This window comes from Bubalus kerabau, chromosome 5, assembly GCF_029407905.1.
Source record: "Bubalus kerabau isolate K-KA32 ecotype Philippines breed swamp buffalo chromosome 5, PCC_UOA_SB_1v2, whole genome shotgun sequence".
Taxonomy (NCBI): Eukaryota; Metazoa; Chordata; class Mammalia; order Artiodactyla; family Bovidae; genus Bubalus; species Bubalus kerabau.
Window position 1 is genome coordinate 126,976,136 of NC_073628.1, and position 18,864 is coordinate 126,994,999.

Genomic DNA, 18,864 nt, shown 5'->3' on the forward strand with positions numbered 1-18,864 from the left:
CTTCAGAGCTGGCCAGTTTCAGCTCTGAAACTTTCAACAGCCATCCTCTGAGCTTTCGTTTTCTCACTGGCAAAATGGGGAACAAAGAACACCATCGTGGGGCCACTGTGAGAATGAGGTTGCCTGAAACGTCCATGGCCTTGCAGAGGCCAGTCATGATAGTGATAAGAACAGAATGAAGGGACAAAATAGGTGATCCAGTAGTTCATCCCACCTGGAGATTCTAAGTAGAAAAATACGGGAGACCCCTGTAAGTTAATGATTACTTGAAAAAGCAGTCTTGTGTAGCAACAAAACCATGCAACAGAAGCACGGGACATGCCCCCCAAAAATAAAACAATAGTAGAAAATAAGGCCTACAACCTGCCAATGGTGTCATCAAGTAAATGACCCCCCAAAACGGGCTCTGTGCACACAAAAAGCAGTCACTTATGAAAAATGACTTTTCAAAATGAAAGTCCTTCATTATACTGAGACCCGAAAGTATTTTCCCCAAGTGCTATGACATTCTTGGCCTGACCATCTAGGGAGGGGTAAGTAAGCTTCCCTGCCCTTCCTGGTGGAGGAACTGATGGTGGAAACATGACGTCTCCTCAAGAAAGACAAGGAGGGTCTTCCCCCTCTGCACCCCCTACTTTTCCTTTGATTATAAAACTAGCCCACTAAGTTCTCAGGGCTTGGCATTTCTTACCCGTCCACTTGTAAGCCTCACAAGCATCCTACTCTAATAAATCACTTATCTACCTCTTTGCTCTTGTTGCATCTCCTCTGCTCTGAGACATAAAGGACCACGGTACTGGAGCTCTTCGGAGCTCCCCTGAAATGACACCAATTGGTTTCACTAGGGTCTCAAAAAGGGCCCGGCCCTTCCTCCTGTTATAGTGTTAAAGACACTGAGCATCATGTGAGCAGCCTTGGGTCTCTGCAGGAATTGTAAAGTCAGACAGCTCTGGGAGCAGGCAAATACCCCATGTGTGTGATGCAGCAGCCACAAGAAGGTGGGGGAACGGAGTGGTGGGAGCCTGACTAGAGGCATCCAGGATGTGGCTGCCAGTCGCACTTCATTGTAACGTCTGAGTTGGCACAAATAAACACCAGCCAGAGTGATGGTTCTCCAAGATTCAGGAGGACACTGAGCCTCCCCCTCCCCCGAGTCTCACAGAGCCCCTGGGCTTCCCTGGTGGCTCAGATGGTAAAGAATCTGCCTGCATTGCAGGAGACCTGGGTTCAATCCCTGGGTTGGGAAGATCCCCTGGAGAAGAAAATGGCAACCTGTTTCAGTACTATTGGCTGGAGAATTCCATGGACGCAGGAGCCTGGTGAGCTACAGTCCATGGGGTCTCAAAGAGTTGGACATGACTGACTAACACTTTCACTTTCCCAAATAAACACGGTCCAGAGATGAGTTTGAGTAAGCTCCAGGAGTTGGTGATGAACAGGGAAGCCTGGTGTGCTGCAGTCCATGGGGTTGCAAAGAGTCGGATATGACTGAGTGACTGAACTGAACTGAACTGAGAGTGATGGTTCCCAAGATTCAAGGAGGACTCTGAGCCTCCCCACCCCAAGTCTCACAGAGACCCTAGGTCAGGCCCTGAAAACAGCCCAGGGAGCAAAGCCTCTTTCTGTATATAGTCTGGGACCTCAGGGGTTGGCCTAGGAGTTTAGTGGGAGACAACGGGACCCTGGCTGAGTCCTCTCCAGCCAGAAGCTGCCCCTGGGGACAGGTCTGAGTTCTCTCCAGTGGCACCTCGCTGTCTCGAGGGCTCCGGCAGAGTCTGGGGAGGGGGCTGGGAACAAGGGAGCCAGTTCACTGCCCTGCTGCTCCCCCAGAACTAAGGTCTGTACTGTTGGGGTGTAAGTTGTTAGAGTTAAGGAGATGGGCTGAGGACTGCTCCTCAACATGCCAGTGCAGTGATGCAGAAACTGATCTGTGGCAGGCAGGACCTCCCCAACCAGGGATTGAACTCGTGCCCCTGAATTGCAAGTGTGGAGTCTTAATCTCTGGACCACCAGGGAAGTTCTAGCTGCTGTTTACTGAGGAGCTATTCTAGCAATGCAGAAGATGCTTTTCATACACATTTCCTTTTAATCCTCACAGCAGCTCTACAGGGAAAGTACCAATGATTCCCAATTCTAGTTGAGGCTCAGAGAAGTTGAGACACAAAGCTAGGCTCACACAGCCAACAAGTGCTCAGCCTTGGTTTGAACCTAGAGAGAAAGAGACTTTGAACAGGCCCCCATGGCTCACCGGAGGATATCCCAGGAGAATGAGAATGGTTCTGGGTGATTCATCCCAGACACCAGGGAGCAAATGGTTACTGAGACTTCTTAAACTCAGAGGGTGAGCCCTGAGAGTTCCTGATGGCTCCAGCACGCAGGACTCTGTCTGCCCTCCTCATCAGGCTCTGTGAGAGGGGAGCAGTATTTGTTAGTAAAATGAGACTGAGGACGGGGAAGTGTTTTGTAAATTTCCAGGTGCAATGCAAATTGCAAGATGATTGCAACTTATTTTCCCTCATGGGCATTATTACTCTAACAATGAATTATGAGATTGGATTTCTCTTTTTTAAATATTTATTTATTTACTTGGCTGCCTCCCGAACAGGGATCAAACCCACATTTCCTGTGTTGGGAGGTGGATTCCCAACCACTGGACTACCAGGGAAGTCCCTGAGGTTGGATGTCTATGTTTAGTCCTTCTTTGGTGAAGTCACAAAACAAATAAGTCCCGTAATCGTGGTCTTGTGCAATTTGTTTTCACCCTGTATAGTGTAGTCCAGATAGTTGGCAGTACACATTCCCCAAGAGAGGTTTCCTGAGTTTAAATACAGGAAGAGGCTTCAGTTCTTACCAGTTGAACGATTATGTGCATGTCCCTTTTCAGCCTGCTGAGAAAACCAAGAAAGGCAGGCAGTCTGAATTCAACTACCCTTTGAAGAAATGAGCAGGCTCAAAAGAAGCTCTTCAGTTTTCTCTGAGCTTCATGTATGTCAATAAAATAGGTGAACTCAGTGGAAACAGAGAAGCTACCGGCTAGGAAATAAATGGATAAAGTTCTTTTTTGCTTCAAGAGTCCTTTTTTATATAATACTCCGGGCCTGCAATTTGCATCTTCTGAAAAGAACTCCAGCACATGCGCAGTCCCTATCTTCACCCAGGCTAATAATGTAATTCCACCTTGACACGGGTGTCTCTTCCACGCTCTTTACCTCCTTGCTCCATCCCTGGGCATGCCCACCGTGATCAGGTCTGCTGTTTCTCACAGGGTGGGAACCTAGAAGCATGTTTTGTCATCATGACTATCATGACTGGATCAAGCCTGGAGTACGGAGGCACCTTAATTTGTATGTAGCCCCTGCCCCGGCAATTGTTGGACAGCTAGATTGCTTCCACTGCGGTCAATGCAAGAGTCTAAATCTTAACTTTTCCAATCCTTGTTTCCGGTTTCCTCTCCATGAAGTGTCCAGAGACTCTAGGCATCTGGCAGCTTCAACAAGGCCCTTGGCCTCCACCCAGAAGAGAAAGCGGCCTCTCAGCCCAGCGAGGAGCATGCTGGTGCCTCAACACACAGTTGCCGCTCACTTTGCTTCTCTTGGGGTGGATTGGGTGGCTCTGGTCTTTCTGCTTTCCTGACTGCTTGTTTGGCAGCAGGAGGTTAAAGCATCTTTGGCTTACCTTCTGGAAAAAGATCCCTGAGCACTGGAGAGCCTGCTGCTGCCTTCTGGCAACTTCCAGCAGCCAGCACCGGGTCTGCTACAAGACGGGTGCTCAGCCTCAGCTCACAGTGATACCACATGTCCTGGCTCCTTCATCAGCCCCAGATTTCAGGTTCTATCCCACCCCTCCCGTCTCTAGGGGCCCTCCTTCATCAGCCCAATGAGTAAATCTATAACTGGGAGATGGCTGAAATATTTCCTCTTCCAAGCAGGCTTCCAGGATTATGAGAAGAGTAAGTAACATGGATTTCCCTGGTGGCTCAGACAGTAAGGGAACTGCCTGCAATGTGGTAGACCCAGGTTCAATCCCTGAGTTGGGAAGATCCCCTGGAGTAGGGCATGGCAACCCTCTCCAGTATTCTTGCCTAGAGAACTCCCTGGACAGAGGAGCCTGGTGGGCTACAGTTCAGGGGGTCACAAAGAGTCAGACACGACTGAGCAACGAACATTTTCACGTAATATGGAATTCCAGTCCACACACATACCACCTCACCCTCTCTAGATAAACACACTTGTTACACACAGAAAATGAGACGCGTCCGGTGGCCATGGCTGAGGCTTAAGGTCTACATGCACACAGGCTTCTGCCTGATTTGTGGATACACCAAGGCGGCAGCGGGCAGGGCAATGGTTTGGAAGAGAAGAGCCTGGTTGTTTGCGGGATTTGCTTTGTTACTCACTTGCTGTGCTGTCTGAATTAGTCGCTTGCCCTTTCTGAACTCAGTAGGTGTGGGAGTAAAGGGCAGCCAAGCCCCCTGCTGCTCTGGGATTCTCAGGAGAGCAGCCCAGGCTCAAGAGTGAGGTGTGGATGATATGGGAGAGGCAAGGGAGCCGGGAAGCCAGGGGTTGCTCTAGGGGCAGGAGGTATATCTCTGAGTCTCTGCAGCACCCCAGCCCAGCAGCACATGGCCTGGCTCCCTTCTCTGGCTGGGGGCCCCTGAGGACACAGATGAGCCTGCCTACTGCACCTCCACCCTTGGCACCCAGCTCTGGTGCCAAGTCATCCTTTGTTGGGAAAGTGGATGAGGGCTGGGATGTGCAGGGAGGGGCAGAAGTGGTGAAGAAGAAACCGAGTGCTTGGAGTTCCTAGAGGGATTTCTAGCCATTTATGAGTCTATCGGAGAACATCTCGGGGGAAAGTCTTCCAGAGAGAACTATTCTCAGCCCTTCAAGAGCAATGGCAAGGCGTCCACTCTGATGGGCAGGGAAGATTGTATTAGATCAGCCTTAATCTTGTCCTTGGCATGTCTTCTCTATAAAAAGCTGCTGTGGGAGGAGACGCATCACTGATGTGGGAACCCCAGGAGGACAGGGTCACTCAGTGCCTCAAGCCTCACACTGGGCTTACCTCCCAGCATCCCTGGATATGTGAGCCCAGCCCTCCCAGAAGCGGCTCCTGAGAGAGGCAGCCTGGCCGTGTGGAGGTGGGGTGTCCAGGATTCGGAGACAGGATCCAGCAGAAAGGGGTGCACTGTTGGTGGCTGGAAAGACAGGCTGAGCAGAGTCAGTGTCCAAAGGAAACTGACAGAGTTTGCAGTGCAAGACACAATGAAAACTCCCTGATTCGTCTTGTCTATAGAATCTTCTATAAAGAAGACTATAAAGAGAGCAGTCCAGGCTCGATGCACGATACTGGATGCTTGGGGCTGGTGCACTGGGATGACCCAGAGGGATGGTATGGGGAGGGAGGAGGGAGGAGGGTTCAGGATGGGGAACACATGTATACCTGTGGCAGATTCATTTTGATATATGGCAAAACCAATACAATATTGTAAAGTTAAATAAAATAAAATTAAAAAAAAAGAAAATATTCTAAAACTGATTGTGGTGATAGTTACACAATCTTGTGAACACACTAAAACCATTAATTGTACACTTTTAATAGGTGAATCATGTGATATGTTAATTGTATCTCAATAAAGCTGTTAAAGAATTAAAAAAAAAAAAAAAGCTGAATGCCGAAGAAGTGATGCTTTTGAACTGTGGTGTTGGAGAAGACTCTTGCGAGTCCCTTGGACTTCAAGGAGATCCAACCAGTCCATCCTAAAGGAGATCGGTCCTGGGTGTTCATTGGAAGGACTTATGCTGAAGCTGAAACTCCAATGGCCAAAATACTTGGGCCACCTGATGCAAAGCACTGACTCATTTGAAAAGACCCTAATGCTGCAAAAGATTGAAGGTGGGAGGAGAAGGGGACGACAGAGGATGAGATGGTTGGATGGCATCACTGACTCGATGGACATGAGTTTGAGTAAACTCTGGGAGTTGGTGATGGACAGGGAGGCCCGGAGTGCTGCAGCCCATGGGGTTGCAAAGAGTCAAACATGACTGAGCCACTGAAGGAACTGATAGAATCTTCAGTAAACTCTGGTTTAGAAGTTTAGCTTCTTCCTGGAGACTGAGGGAGGCACTGAGCCCTGGGTTGAAGCTCTCACGGAGCAAGAACAGCCTCTGCACCCTGGGGTGGCAGCTCCGGGGGTACTGCTCCCAGCCCAGTGCTCCAATGGCAGCGTCCCCCAGTGACCTGTGCCACCTCCCTGCTGCTAATGCTTCTTCCTTGGCATCATTCTGCTTGAAGTCTTGGTGGCATTTAACGTCACAAACCACACCTCCATTCTTGGCTTTTCCTCTGGGGCCATCCTGGAAGCAGAGCCTGAGATCTGGGTGCAGAGCCCAGGATTTGGGAGGTGACTTGGGAAACAGGAGTGAGGAGGGCACAAGGAGAGTGAGACAGGAAGGCGGAGAAACCACCTAAGAGTGTGTTTTCAGGGCCAATCCTGAGGACAACAGGGTGCGAGCCCCAGGAAGACCCGGGACTTGGGACAGCCTGCCTTCCAAGGACCGTCCCCCTGGTGGGTGGGGATGTGGAATGTTTCTTTGCCCGCTTGCATCCCCACTGGTTGAAAATCATCCCCAGTGATACTGAGCGCCTCACACTTGGGAACAACACTTGTTGGTGGGCTCAGTGTGCTTCCCAGGCCTCAGGGGCTTGTGAGCCTGGGCTGGGGCCTTGTCAATTAAAGGAACCTCTGAGTTCAAACAGAACTGCCTGCCAGAACTGCCCTCTGAGTGGATGGGGCCCAGGGGGACGCAATGTGGATGCGGTCTGCAGAGGACCGACACTGACCTCGACCTCCCATCCTCAATCTCTCTGGGGTGTTTCCCCTGACCTCCTGTCAGTAGGCACCTGCTAACTCTGCATGATCAGCACTTTCTTTCTTTCCTTCTTCTTCTTCTCCTTTTATTTATTTTTTAAAATTATTTATTTATTTGGCTATATTGGGTCTTGGTTGTGACATGCGAGATCTTTGATATTCCTCGCAGCATGTGTGATCTTTAGTTGTGGCGTGTGGGATCTAATTCCTCGACTAGGGATTGAACCCAGGGCCCCTGCCTTGGGAGCGCAGAGTCTTAGTTGCTGGATCACTAGGGAAGTCCCCACACTTCTAAAAATCCACAGACTTCCTATCACTTGGGCCATCACAGGATCATGACTGGACACTAGGGAGACACATGGGAGAAGGCAATGGCACCCTACTCCAGTACTCTTGCCTGTAAAATCCCATGGATGGAGGAGACTGGTAGGCTGCAGTCCATGGGGTCACTAAGAGTCAGATACAACTGAGCGTCTTCACTTTCAATTTTTACTTTCATGCATTGGAGAAGGAAATGGCAACCCACTCCAGTGTTCTTGCCTGGAGAATCCCAGGGACGGGGGAGCCTGGTGAGCTGCCGTCTATGGGGTTGCACAGAGTCGGACACGACTGAAGTGACTTAGCAGCAGCAGCAGCAGCAGCAGCAGCAAGGAGACACATTACCAAACAATGCCCACTTAGCTCCCCTTGGCTCCTTAGAGCCGACTGCGGTGGGAATGCAGTGGAAACAAGTGCATAGGGTTAGGTTTAGGTTTCCAAGCCCTTCTCAGCCCGCCCCTCTGCTGGGCCTGTAAGTCAATCCCAGGCTCTCTTCCAGTCCCATGTGAGCTGAGTCAGTCCCCTGTGTCCAACATCGAACGTCTCCCTTGAGGCAGACGACCCCCAGATCTTTATCTTCAGCCAAACCCATCCTCCCTTGTGGCTCAGTTGGTAAAGAATCTGCCTGCAATGCAGGAGACTTGGGTTCGATCCCTGGGTTGGGAACTTCCTCCGGAGAAGGGAAAGGCTACCCATTCCAGTATTCTGGCCTGGAAAATTCCATGGACTGTATAGTCCAAGGGGTCTCAAAGAGTCGGACACGACTGAGCAACTTTCACTTTTTCACTAAACCCATCCTCCATGTGTGGGGCTGGTTAGTGGGTCTGTCCTCCTGGGAGTCATGAAGACACTTCGCCCTCCCCATCCACACCGCCAAGGGACCCCCAGTCAGTTTCCCCTCCTTTCTGCTCCTCCCCTAGGGTGTTGTGACTCCCCACCATCAAGTCAGGATTCCCAGACAATTCCACCCTCTCTGTCATCCTCCACACCAGTCAGGGCACTATCCCGGGAGCCAGGCAGTGTACTAAGTACCAAGCTGCTACTATTGGTCTGGACTCACCAGCATTCTTCTTTGGAAACTGATTTCAGAATCTACATTCAGATCCACATGTGACAATTTGTTTCACCCTGCGCATCACAGCTGCTCCTTGTCTTTCACTAACACCATCTCTTTTCCTTCCTGGGCCCGAGGAATCCCTTCAGGCCCCGAGTCAGTACCCACCCAGAGGGCCTGCACCAGCTCGTGCCATTTCAAGTTTTATCTCTCTAACGCAGGACACATCCTGGCTCCCCTCTCCTGTTGATTTGCTGGTACTCAGCCTCCTCCCAGAAGCATTTCCGGGTTGAGCAGAAGTGGCTTTCCTGCTTTCTTACCCTGGACCTGGACTGGCTTCCCACACTGTCGAGTGCCCAGGCTCCCAGACCACCCTCCCACAGCCCCCACATCACCTGCTTCCGCTGGCCTCTGCACATTCCCACCTGTGGGTGACCTCAGCCCCTCACAGTCCACTTCTGTCTACTTATGTCTGTGGTCTGTGGGTCCTCGAACCTGCGACAGCTCGTCTCAGGCTCAGGAGGACAGAGGCAGGTCCAGGGCGTTTGCTGGGTGCAGACAGCAGGCTCAGGGTGCTCTGGCTGCCACCTTCTCTAAATGCATTGACCTCTCACCACACGCTGGGGCTTGGGCTCCTAGCCCTCGAGCAGTCCTTATTCTGCAGGGAAGTTCAGCCAACAATGTGATGCTCCACTGATTCTCATTATTTGCAGTCGTCATGTTCTGAATGTCACTGCCAGCCCTGAACCACAGCTTCTAGGGGAAACACACGGTTAGGTTCCTGTGAGCCTCTGGTCAGGACATTTTCATCAGCCAGTCAGTACACAACCTTATCTTCTGTGTATTTCTGTTCAAAGACTCCTTATTTTTGTGCATTGTTGATTCATTAACATTGAACTCACAGCCAACAGCAATATAACTTGCAACTTAATGCCTAAATGAAGTGCATCTAAGCCATGCATTCTCTCCTTCTTGTACTTGGTAATGGCAGACAGCACTTCAGCACTGCACCTGGGGACCATTTTAGACAGTGAAATCACCAGCAAAAGGCACAAAGTGGACACTAAATAGGCCAGGGGAAGGATATTTATTGACCGTCTGAGAGCCAAAACAGGAAGACAGGAGATGGCCTCGTTTCACTTCAGTTGGGAATGTCGAATTTTTAACACTTTGCACATGTCCAGAATGGCCACAAAAGTGCCTCGAGTATTGATTTGGGGATTACAAATACATTTTAGTGAGTAGACAGGTTTGCAACTGTGAGTAATGAGGATTGATTGTATACACAGAGAGAAGAATGAAGCTTTGGAGACTGGAAAGGAGGGGGCAGCTGGGCAGACAAGAGGTTCACTGAGGCTCACCACTGGGGTAGATTTTCAGGGATGAGTAAGACAGCCCCCCGGACCCCCAGCGTTTGGAACAGAGTGTGCACTGTGCACAAAGGCATGAGACAAGATGGGGTAGAGTAATTGGTTCTTTGTGATGAAGATGGAGAAACCAGAGGGGACCCATCAAGAAGATCTCTGATGTCCAGGAACCAAGGAAGGCAGAAAGTTTCCACATCCATCTCTTCCTACAGGGTTTGCACTAATCATGAGAGGGCCAGTCACTGTGAGACAGAAACCCAAAGTCTTAGTGTTTGACCCGATACACTGTTTGCACATAGTAGAGCTCAACATGGATGACTGATGGGTGGCCTGCCACATAGTAATTTAGGGACCTGGGCTGTTTCAAAATTGGGGCTCTACCACCCTCCAGGGCCTCAGAGTCCTTAGCAACCATCAGCAAGTGGGAGAAAGAGGGGCGGTGGAAAATTGCACAGAGTGTTTCATAAGTCAGGCCTTCCATCCACATTTCATTGTCACATGGTCCTGTATGGATGTGCGGGAGGCTGGGTAATGGGGTCCCTGGTTGGATGGACAGCAGCTTCCCCAAAGCATGTCTCACTCTGGAAGAGGGGCATGAATCTTTGATGGACAGCCAGTTTTACCCAGGCTCTCAAGATCAGTCAAACCATAGGGCAGAACCTAAAAGAAGTCAGTGGTGAGTGAATTCCATAGAAATCGGGCATCAAGGTACTGTCTAGCACAGGGTAGATGGTCAACAGACACCTAGTGAATAAATGAATGAGAGATGTATTATGTCTCTCTCCTTAGTTCCCTTTCATTATTTTAGATAAATAGATGATACAGATTAAGGAAAAAAAAACAACAACAGTGTGAGGCTAGATGGAGAAGAGGGGCAAGAAGGAGAGAGTAAGGAAGCAGGGACTTAAGCAAGCCAGCTGGGAGAAGGTGAGGTTCTCATTTTCCTGTAGTCATCCACAATGCTTCCTCTGGCTGGAGAAGGAAATGTGGCCACAGGAGTGGAAAGAGGGCTGCCCAGAGGGAGGAAAGTGAAAGTGTTAGCTGCTCAGTTGTGTCCGACTCTGCGACCCCATGGACTGTAGCCCACCAGGCTCCTCTGTCCATGGGATTCTCCAGGCAGGAATACTGGAGTGGGTCGCCATTCCCAGGGAGGCACAGGTAAATGTGCGTCTGGTCTGTGCCTGTGACTACTATGTCACTTTTATCCCTCTGTTGGCTCTGAAAACCCAATGCGTGACAGAGCGCATAGAAATGGTTTGGACTGGCGCCCACCGCCTGGAAGGAAGCCAGGGAGGAGGGAATGAGAAGAGCAGCCCACGGCACAGCCTGACATCTGGGATCAGCGCTCTCCTCCAATCTCCTTGCAGGTTTTAATCCAGTCCTGCACCCAATGGCTTTGTAATTCCACATCTCCAATTTATTAATCAAGTGCCATCTGTGAGGCAATGTCACAGCCCCGCTGGTGTTTCTCCATTTCAATGGTTGCTGAATATTTAACTACACTTCAGCGACTTCGAGGGATGCCAAATGAGAAAAAAAACCACCACCACTTTCTCTCCCCAGTCAAACTCACACTCAGCGTGGATAATCACAAAGCCTCCACAGGCTAACGGGTGAAAAGAGATGAGCAGTCGGCACAAACACCAAGCTGTCTTTGAGTTATGGTGTCAGGGCGGTGGGCGAGGGACAGAAGTAGGAAAGCATAACCCCCCTCCTCTGGGCCTATGCCTATGTCACTGAGAAGTAGAGGGAAGCGGTCAGCTGTGTTGGGAGGGGAGGACGCTGAGAAACTAGTCATCTGTGTGTGCGTTCCCCAGCGTCACAGGTCGGGAGTCCTTAGCACACCGCTGCAGACGGATCTTCCTTTAATGGCTCAGAGCTGGCATGATCTCATTTACATTAATTGTGTGCATGTGTATATGTGTGTGTGTGTGTGAGGGTGAGGTTTTAAGCCTAATCCATGGGATGAATTTTTTCATTCAAATAGAATGGTCTTTAGTTGACCCAAGATTACACAGCAGGAAGAAAAAGGCATTTAGCGCCGAACTCTAATTCTGTCCCTGCTCTGCACTCTCCTGTAAGAATTCTATGTTCTTCTTCTTTTAAATAATTCTTTTTTTTTTTTTTTTTTTTTTTTTGGCTGTGCCTCAAGGCTTGAAGAATCTTAGTTCCCCAACTAGGGATTAAACACATGCCCTCAGCAGTGGAAGTGGAGAGTCCTAACAACCAGGGAAATCCCAAGAATTCCATTTTCTCCTCATCTGACCCAGCCTCAAGGGGCCTTGGCTGGGAAGTGTGGAGTGAGAGGGGTGAGGAAGGGAATTGTGAACCCTCAGCTAGCATCTGTATCCTGGCTGCATAGAAGAGTGCTCTGGACATCCATGCTGCATGAACGAATTTGTGACTTAGTCACTGGCCTCTTCTTACCACTTCTAGCAACTTTTCCGAAGAGAAAGCAGAGCCTTCTCATCCTGCTGGTCCCCTCCCCACCAGCATGGAAACGCCTTGGAATTTTTGCCCTTGTGTCAGCATAGTGGTGGGATGTTCAGAGGTGGGGACTCCTGGTTACCTGCCCCAGGTTGCTCTGGCTGTGGCTTATCCTGGGTGTGGAGGCCACCATGGATCTGTGAGTGTGAGGAGGTCAACTTAAGCTCCTCAAAGTGTGGGAGTGTCCTATCCCCAAGGGACCTTCCCCATCACTGGGACTGTTGTGCTGTGAACTGGTCAAGAGAGGTGTATGACCCAGCTCCTGACTCCAGAGCCCTGCTTGAGCAGCTGGAGAGAGGGGAAGGCAGATCTATCTAATGGATCCAGCCACAAAGGAAGAGCAAAGCAGCCTAGCACTCAGGGACACAGACAAAACACGCAGGCAGGCGAGTGGAGTGAGGTGATTCATCCGGCATGGCTTGGTTTCTTCTTGGTGACACTTTCTGCTTTATTTTCGATACACTCAGGACTAGACATATCCAGAAGTCACTCTACTGCCTGGTACCTGGTAGTACCTGGTACGGCATCACTTGAGATCTATTACAAGGCAGCTTAGTGCCCACTAGGGCACCCCGGACAGGGGGCGGGCATCGGTTTCTAATTCTGATGGGGGCAGGCTGGCCCACACAGGGACCATAGCTTGAAAAGTCTGCACGTGACAATGCGCAGGGCACAGAGACAGGCAGGAGGCCCAGAGGCGAGTGTGGGACTCGGAAGAATATCAACAGGAGGAATAGCAACAGGCCCACTCCTGCCAGCCCCCATCTTATCTCAAAGTCAATAATCACAGTCTACCCTCCCTCCTCTGCTGGGATTATTTCCTCAGCCTTGCCCCTCCTCCAGAGCATCAGAAGAAGAACTCTGTGTACTTGAGCTTGCCTTGAGGGAAGGAGAGAATTTTCATGAGCCAAGAGGGGGGCAGGTGAGGGGGTGGTGATTAAAGGTGAGAGTTCCTGCCCTCGGCACCTGAATCACTCCTCTGCTGGCAGAGGGAGTGGGTGGAAAGAGTGTGCTCTGGCCAGGAACCATCCAGCTGGTAGCTGGAAACATCTGCTCTGAGCAGGTCCTCCTAGGGCTCTACAGAGGGTGCAGCGAGCATGCCCTGGCTCCCCAGCTTGTGCCATCCTGAGTGCCAGCTGGGGGAGGCCGGGGCGGAGAAGGCCATCTGGACACAGGCCCGCTCTCACCCCCTGGGTCTTCTCAGGTGACTCTCAGGTCAGATAGACTCCCTCTTCAGATAATACAGCTCAGGTGGAAGAGGCTTAGGTGGGTCTCCACGGCAACCACCAATCAGGAGCTGGGTTGCCTTGGGGTTCATCTGAGGAGCTGTGTGGTTCCAGCCTCTGGAGACACACACACACACATATTGCAAACACCAGCCCAGGGTGGATCCCTCCTCTGATCAGCATTGTTTTCTCTCAGCACAACTTCTGAGAGATAGAGGAGGAAGAAGCACGAGGCAGCACAAGAGGAAGAGGAGGGAGGCTTTTGGATGTAGTTTCCCTTGACCCTGTCCTCCTGTGGCCGATGAACTTTCTGTCTTTCCCTGAAAGGATCCAGACGCTCTCGTCTCCCAGACAGGGAAGCAGAATCAGGACCCCCTGAGACCTTCACCTCCACAGAGCCTGATCTCAGAAAGCCAGGTAAGAGGGTCACCTCCCCAGGGGACAGAAGTTACAGCAGTGGCCGGCTGAGCTGAGCTGGGTAGATGGGGACAGTCCACCGCACTGTCTGAGCGTAGGACCCCAATGGCCACAGGGAAGCCCCGACTGTCTTCGTCTGTCCCACAAGAGGCGGCAGACTCTGCAGCATCCTCCGTGCCATGGCCTGGTCCCTGCTTCACAGACTCACAGGAAGTCATGGCTTCTGTCTACTCTGGAGGCAGCAAGCCTGTCAGGGAGGACCCAGCCCAAGGCTTTTCCCTTCTGCCTTTACGGAGAGGATCCACCTAGGGGGAAGCAAGTGTGTCAGTTGCTCAGTCGTGTCCGACTCTTTGCAACCCCTGGACTGTAGCCCACCAGGCTCCTCTGTCCATGGGACTCTCCAGCCAAGAATGCTGGAGTAGGATCTTCCCAACTCAGGGGGTCAAATGGGTCTCCTGCATTGCAGGAAGAGTCTTTACCATTTGAGCCACCAGAGAAGCTCAAGAGGGAAGCAAGGGGAAATGCAGATTAGAGTTTCTCTCCTTGATTTGAGCCTGTGACTTGAGAACCACAAAGTGTGAGGCTCGGAGCAGACTCTCAGGACACGACAGTGACCAAGGTGATGTGGGCGATGTGTGGGCCTCAGTTCCTTTGACTGCTGAGCTGCCCGTGAGTCCCCAAGATATGTTTGGGAGAACAGGCCTGGATGGGGCTTCAGGGACAGGATCAGGCTTGGGAAGGAGCATCCGCTATGGGACCAGCCCTCTCCTACGAGTTGGAGGGAGATTTCTATCATATAAAGAGCAGGGCCCTCCCCTCAGGCAGAGTCTGGGGAGCAGAGCGTCCCCCAAGACAGTGCCCAGGGCGTCTCCCCTGGGACAGTCACCAGGGTGACTCTTCACAGAAAAAGCAAAGGGCTTCTCTCCTAAGACAGGGACCAGGGCGTCTCCCTTCAGCCAGGGAGCAGAGTTACTTCTCTAAGAAAAAGACCTGGGTTCTCCCTTCAGATAGAGATCAGGGCAACTTGTCTCAGAAAAAGACCAGGGCATCTCCTCTCAGAAAGGGACCACAGTGACTTCTCTTAGAAAAAGGCCCGGACTGTCCCTTCAGACGGACACCAGAGTGTCTCCCCTCAGATAAGGACTGTGAATTCTCCTCTCAGACAGAGACCACAACAGCTTGTCTCAGAAGAAGACTAAGGTATCTCCTCTCAGACAAAGACCAGGGTACTACTATTATATAAAGACCAGGGCTTTCCCCTCAGACAGAGTCCAGGAACCTCCCCTAAGACTGAGAGAGCATGACGTCTCTCCTCAGAAAGGGACCAAGTCATCTCCCCTCAGATGGACACTAGAGCCCCTCCCCTCAGATGAGGACCATGGATGGCATATCCTCTCAGATAGAGACCAGGGCAGTTTCTCTCAGAAAGAGACCAGGGTGTTTCCCCTCTGACAAAGACCTCCAAGGGGCGAGCTGGACCTGAGCACTCATCCCTCTCCTGTTTTCACTCCTGCCTCAGTCTGAGGAGGACGGACTGCCTCATTCCTTCATTTGTTCATTCATTCACTCAGGAACCACTCATTAGGGCCTACTGCCTCCCAGAAGATTCAACAGACACAGCTCTTCTCCTCATAGAGCTCATAGCCGAGTCAGGGAACGAGAAATACAACCAAAGAAGAGAGACGTACATTTGTTAGAGATGCTGCGATGAGAGATCTGCTAGCCTCTGTGGGGCAGTGAGGGGCAGGCTGTAGCATCTTAAAAGATGAGCGGATGTTTCTCGGGTGGGCAGAGGCCCACAGGACTGGCTGAGTCCCGCCTGGCCTGGTGGATTACAGGCTATTTTTCTATGACGCCAAAGAGAAATAAGGTAATTTGTACTCTGTGAAGTTGGTCTTGGCAAAAATAAGGCTGGGAGGAAGGTGGGTCGGCAGAGGGAACACAGACTCTCTGCACGTGCTTCTTGGAGGCCTCTGCCCCACCCTCGGGGCCGGCTTCCACAGAGCCTTGCGGCCTACACTCTGGAGCTGCTGCTCTGGGCTCATGTTTTGGGGGGTGCACAGGGCAGCCCCTGCCCCAGCCAGCAGACGCCCAGCTCAGCTGTTAGGGCCCAGCTTTAGAGACGGGGCCTGGGTGGGCAGTTTTGTCCAGAGAAAACAGCTTCCCGGCAGAAAGTGCATGGTCCTTCCCTGGATGGTGAGAGCCTGGGGGCCTCGGTCCCCACCAGAGGCAGATGGTCTCTTACACCTCTGGTGGGGGGCGAGGGTGTGTCAGAGCCTTGCTCCCTGTTCCACGGGCACACCCCGCATTGTTCCCACCTCAGAGACACCCCTGGTCCCCTCCTGTGCTAACTGCCAGGAACCAGACTCCTCCTGCCCTCGAGGGATGGGGCTCCTTTCTCCAGCGTATCAACAAGCTACAGCTGGTGCCAGTGTCTCCCAGGGAGCCACGGAAAAGACATTATCCTCAGGGATGTTCAAAAATAGGCTGAAGGGAAGGCTCAGAGCTTGTGAGGTGGGAGGATAATGAAGCAGAAAGGAAGGGAAAGGAAGAGCAGAGAATGGAAGACAAAGGACTTGGGGAGCGCAGCCCCAGAACAGGTGAGAGGTTGCTGGGACACGAGACTCCACCCCTGAGTTCTCCCTTCAACAGCTCTCCCAGTGCCAAGGCCCAGCAAGTCAGGAGCTGGACTGGGGTCGGGTTTGCCCCAAGCCAAGGGTCCTTGACCCTTTGGAAGTGTGTGAAGCCTGTGGACGCACTCTCAGCGAAATGTACCTCAATGCATACAATTAAGTTCTCGCAATTACAAAAGAAACCGTTGTATTGAAATGCAGCTATTGAACATTTTTTCCCTGCAACCAGACTCCTATTGAAATATTTTTAAGCAATTTGAGATACAGTAATATATGTGCCTCTGTGAAAGTCACTCAGTCATGTCCAACTCTTTGAGACCCCATGGACTATACAGTCCATGGAATTCTTCAGGCCAGAATACTGGAGTAGGTAGCCTTTCCTTTCTCCAGGGCATCTTCCCAACCCAGGGATTGAACCCAGGTCTCCTGCATTGTGGGTGGATTCTTTACCAGCTGAGCCACCAGGGAAGCCCACAGATACTGGAGTGGGTAGCCTATCCCTTCTCCAGCGGATCTTCCTGACCCAGGAATCAAACCTGGGTCTCCTGCATTTCAGGCAGATTCTTTACCAACTGAGCTATCAGGGAAGCCCTGTAGCCACACGTAAAATAGTAAACTCTAGTGGCAGGGCTAATGAGTATGATTTCATAGCCCTGAAAAGCACAAACCATATTTCAAGAATAACAGCTTTAAAGTTTTATGAAAAAAGAATCTGGCCTCTGAGGGAGATAAAGCTGCCACAGGTGTACTGACGCTGCCGTACCGGGGGCCGGCATTCATAACTGACACAAATATCACATTTCAGTTAAAGATAGAGGAGATGAAGATTTTTTTTTTTCTATCCAAGTTTTGAAACTCTGACTTCTCCTGAAGCCCTTGCACCAAGGGACAGTCATAGACACAGACCAACCAACTTCTTGTTAGTTTACAAAGCACTTAAAGGGACACTACCTTGCTTTTTTTAATTGGTTGTGAGAACTTTTACATTTGTTTATTTTCGACGGCACTGGGCCTTTATTGTTGCACGCAGGCTTTCTCCAGTTGTGCCGAGCGGGGGCTACTCTTCATGGTGGGGGCTTCTCACGGCAGTGGCTTCTCTGGTCGCTGAGCCTGAGTTCTAGGTGTGTGAGTCTCAGCAGTTGTAGCACACGGGCTTAGTTGCTCCAAGGCATGTGGAATCTTCTGGACCAGGGATGGAACACACGTCCCCTGTCTTGGCAGGCAGGTTCTTATCCACTGTATCACCAGGGAAGTCCATATTACCTTATTTAGTCTTCACAGTAACTTGAAGTAGGTACCTTATTACCCCATCTTACAGATGGGGAAACTTGGAGCAATGAAGGTAACTTGGGAAGGCAGCATAGAGTGGGAGCGGAAGGGCATAGGAGTGGAATTTAGGATTTCTCTGCTAAAACCTTGGCTCTCCTCACTACACCAGCCTGCCTCACCTGAGCTGGGGAGGAACCAAAGGGCAGTGGCCTGTCCCTTACTGGATGGCAGCACCCTTCCAGACAGCACAGAGATGGCTTGTCTCCTTGGGCCCACTCCTGCCTTGAATGCACGCTCCTGGAGGGAGCCCCAGACCTGCATCGGGACAGGTACACTGCACGCACCCCCACCCGTGTTTACTGAGTGGCGAGCGCGTCATGAGTCAGAATTCAGGCCCGGGCTTTGGTCTCGCCCACCCAGAGCCTCCCAGTACATGCCACCGTTCACTACCTAACACCACCCCCAGCTGTGGAGAAACACCACAGCGCTACTCACGAGTCAGGTCTAAACTGTGGGCAGAGGTGCTGAGGGGCAAGTCAACCGCTAGATAGAATAGACTGAGAAGGCTTCCTGCAAGAAGTGAGCTTTGAGCCAGATGTATTCCAACTTGTAAATTATGAATTGCTCAAACACGCAATAATATCGGAATAATAGTGCAAAAAAACAGTCATAAATTCCCCCTGGACAGAGTGATTGTTAGTATTTTACCCTACCTGAATGCACGTGTGTACCTGGACATGTGGCATCCTCTGAATGACTGGAATGTGAGACCTTGTAGACAATCATTGACACTCAGCCAGGAACACTCCAGCATTGCCTCCCAAGATTGCACTATTTGTCAAGATTCCCCTAGAACCATAATTACCATTTTTTTTTCCTTCCTGCTGGGAGGTGCCATGTCATTTATCGAAAACAAAACAAAAACAAAACAGGGCAAACACATTTCTTAGTAAGTGCCGTTTGTTAAAAGTTCTGTTAAAACATATGGGTCAAGGGGAAGCAAAAATAATCAGAGGAGCACTGTAGGAAAAACCTTTAGGTCTGGCACTGGGAGACCTCTGGAGAGGAGCAGTGGGAGAAACTTCATGTTCTGAAGGGTCGGAGCCCCCCGTCTCCCTTCTTCCCTCTCACCTGCTTAATCCCACCAGAAACTACCAAAATGCCCGGAATAAAAGGTTTCAAGTTCAATAGTCACACTCTCTCCAAATACAAAAAGCAGGTA

At 51.0% G+C, this 18,864-nt stretch overlaps 1 non-coding gene across 1 annotated transcript; it reads right to left on the reverse strand.

Annotated features, from left to right (window-relative positions):
• Positions 1-16,887: 16,887 nt before the first annotated feature.
• On the reverse strand, positions 16,888-16,960 carry TRNAF-GAA (transfer RNA phenylalanine (anticodon GAA)). The gene has a single exon. It is a non-coding gene; the product is annotated as a tRNA-Phe (tRNA).
• Between the last annotated feature and the right edge of the window lie 1,904 nt (positions 16,961-18,864).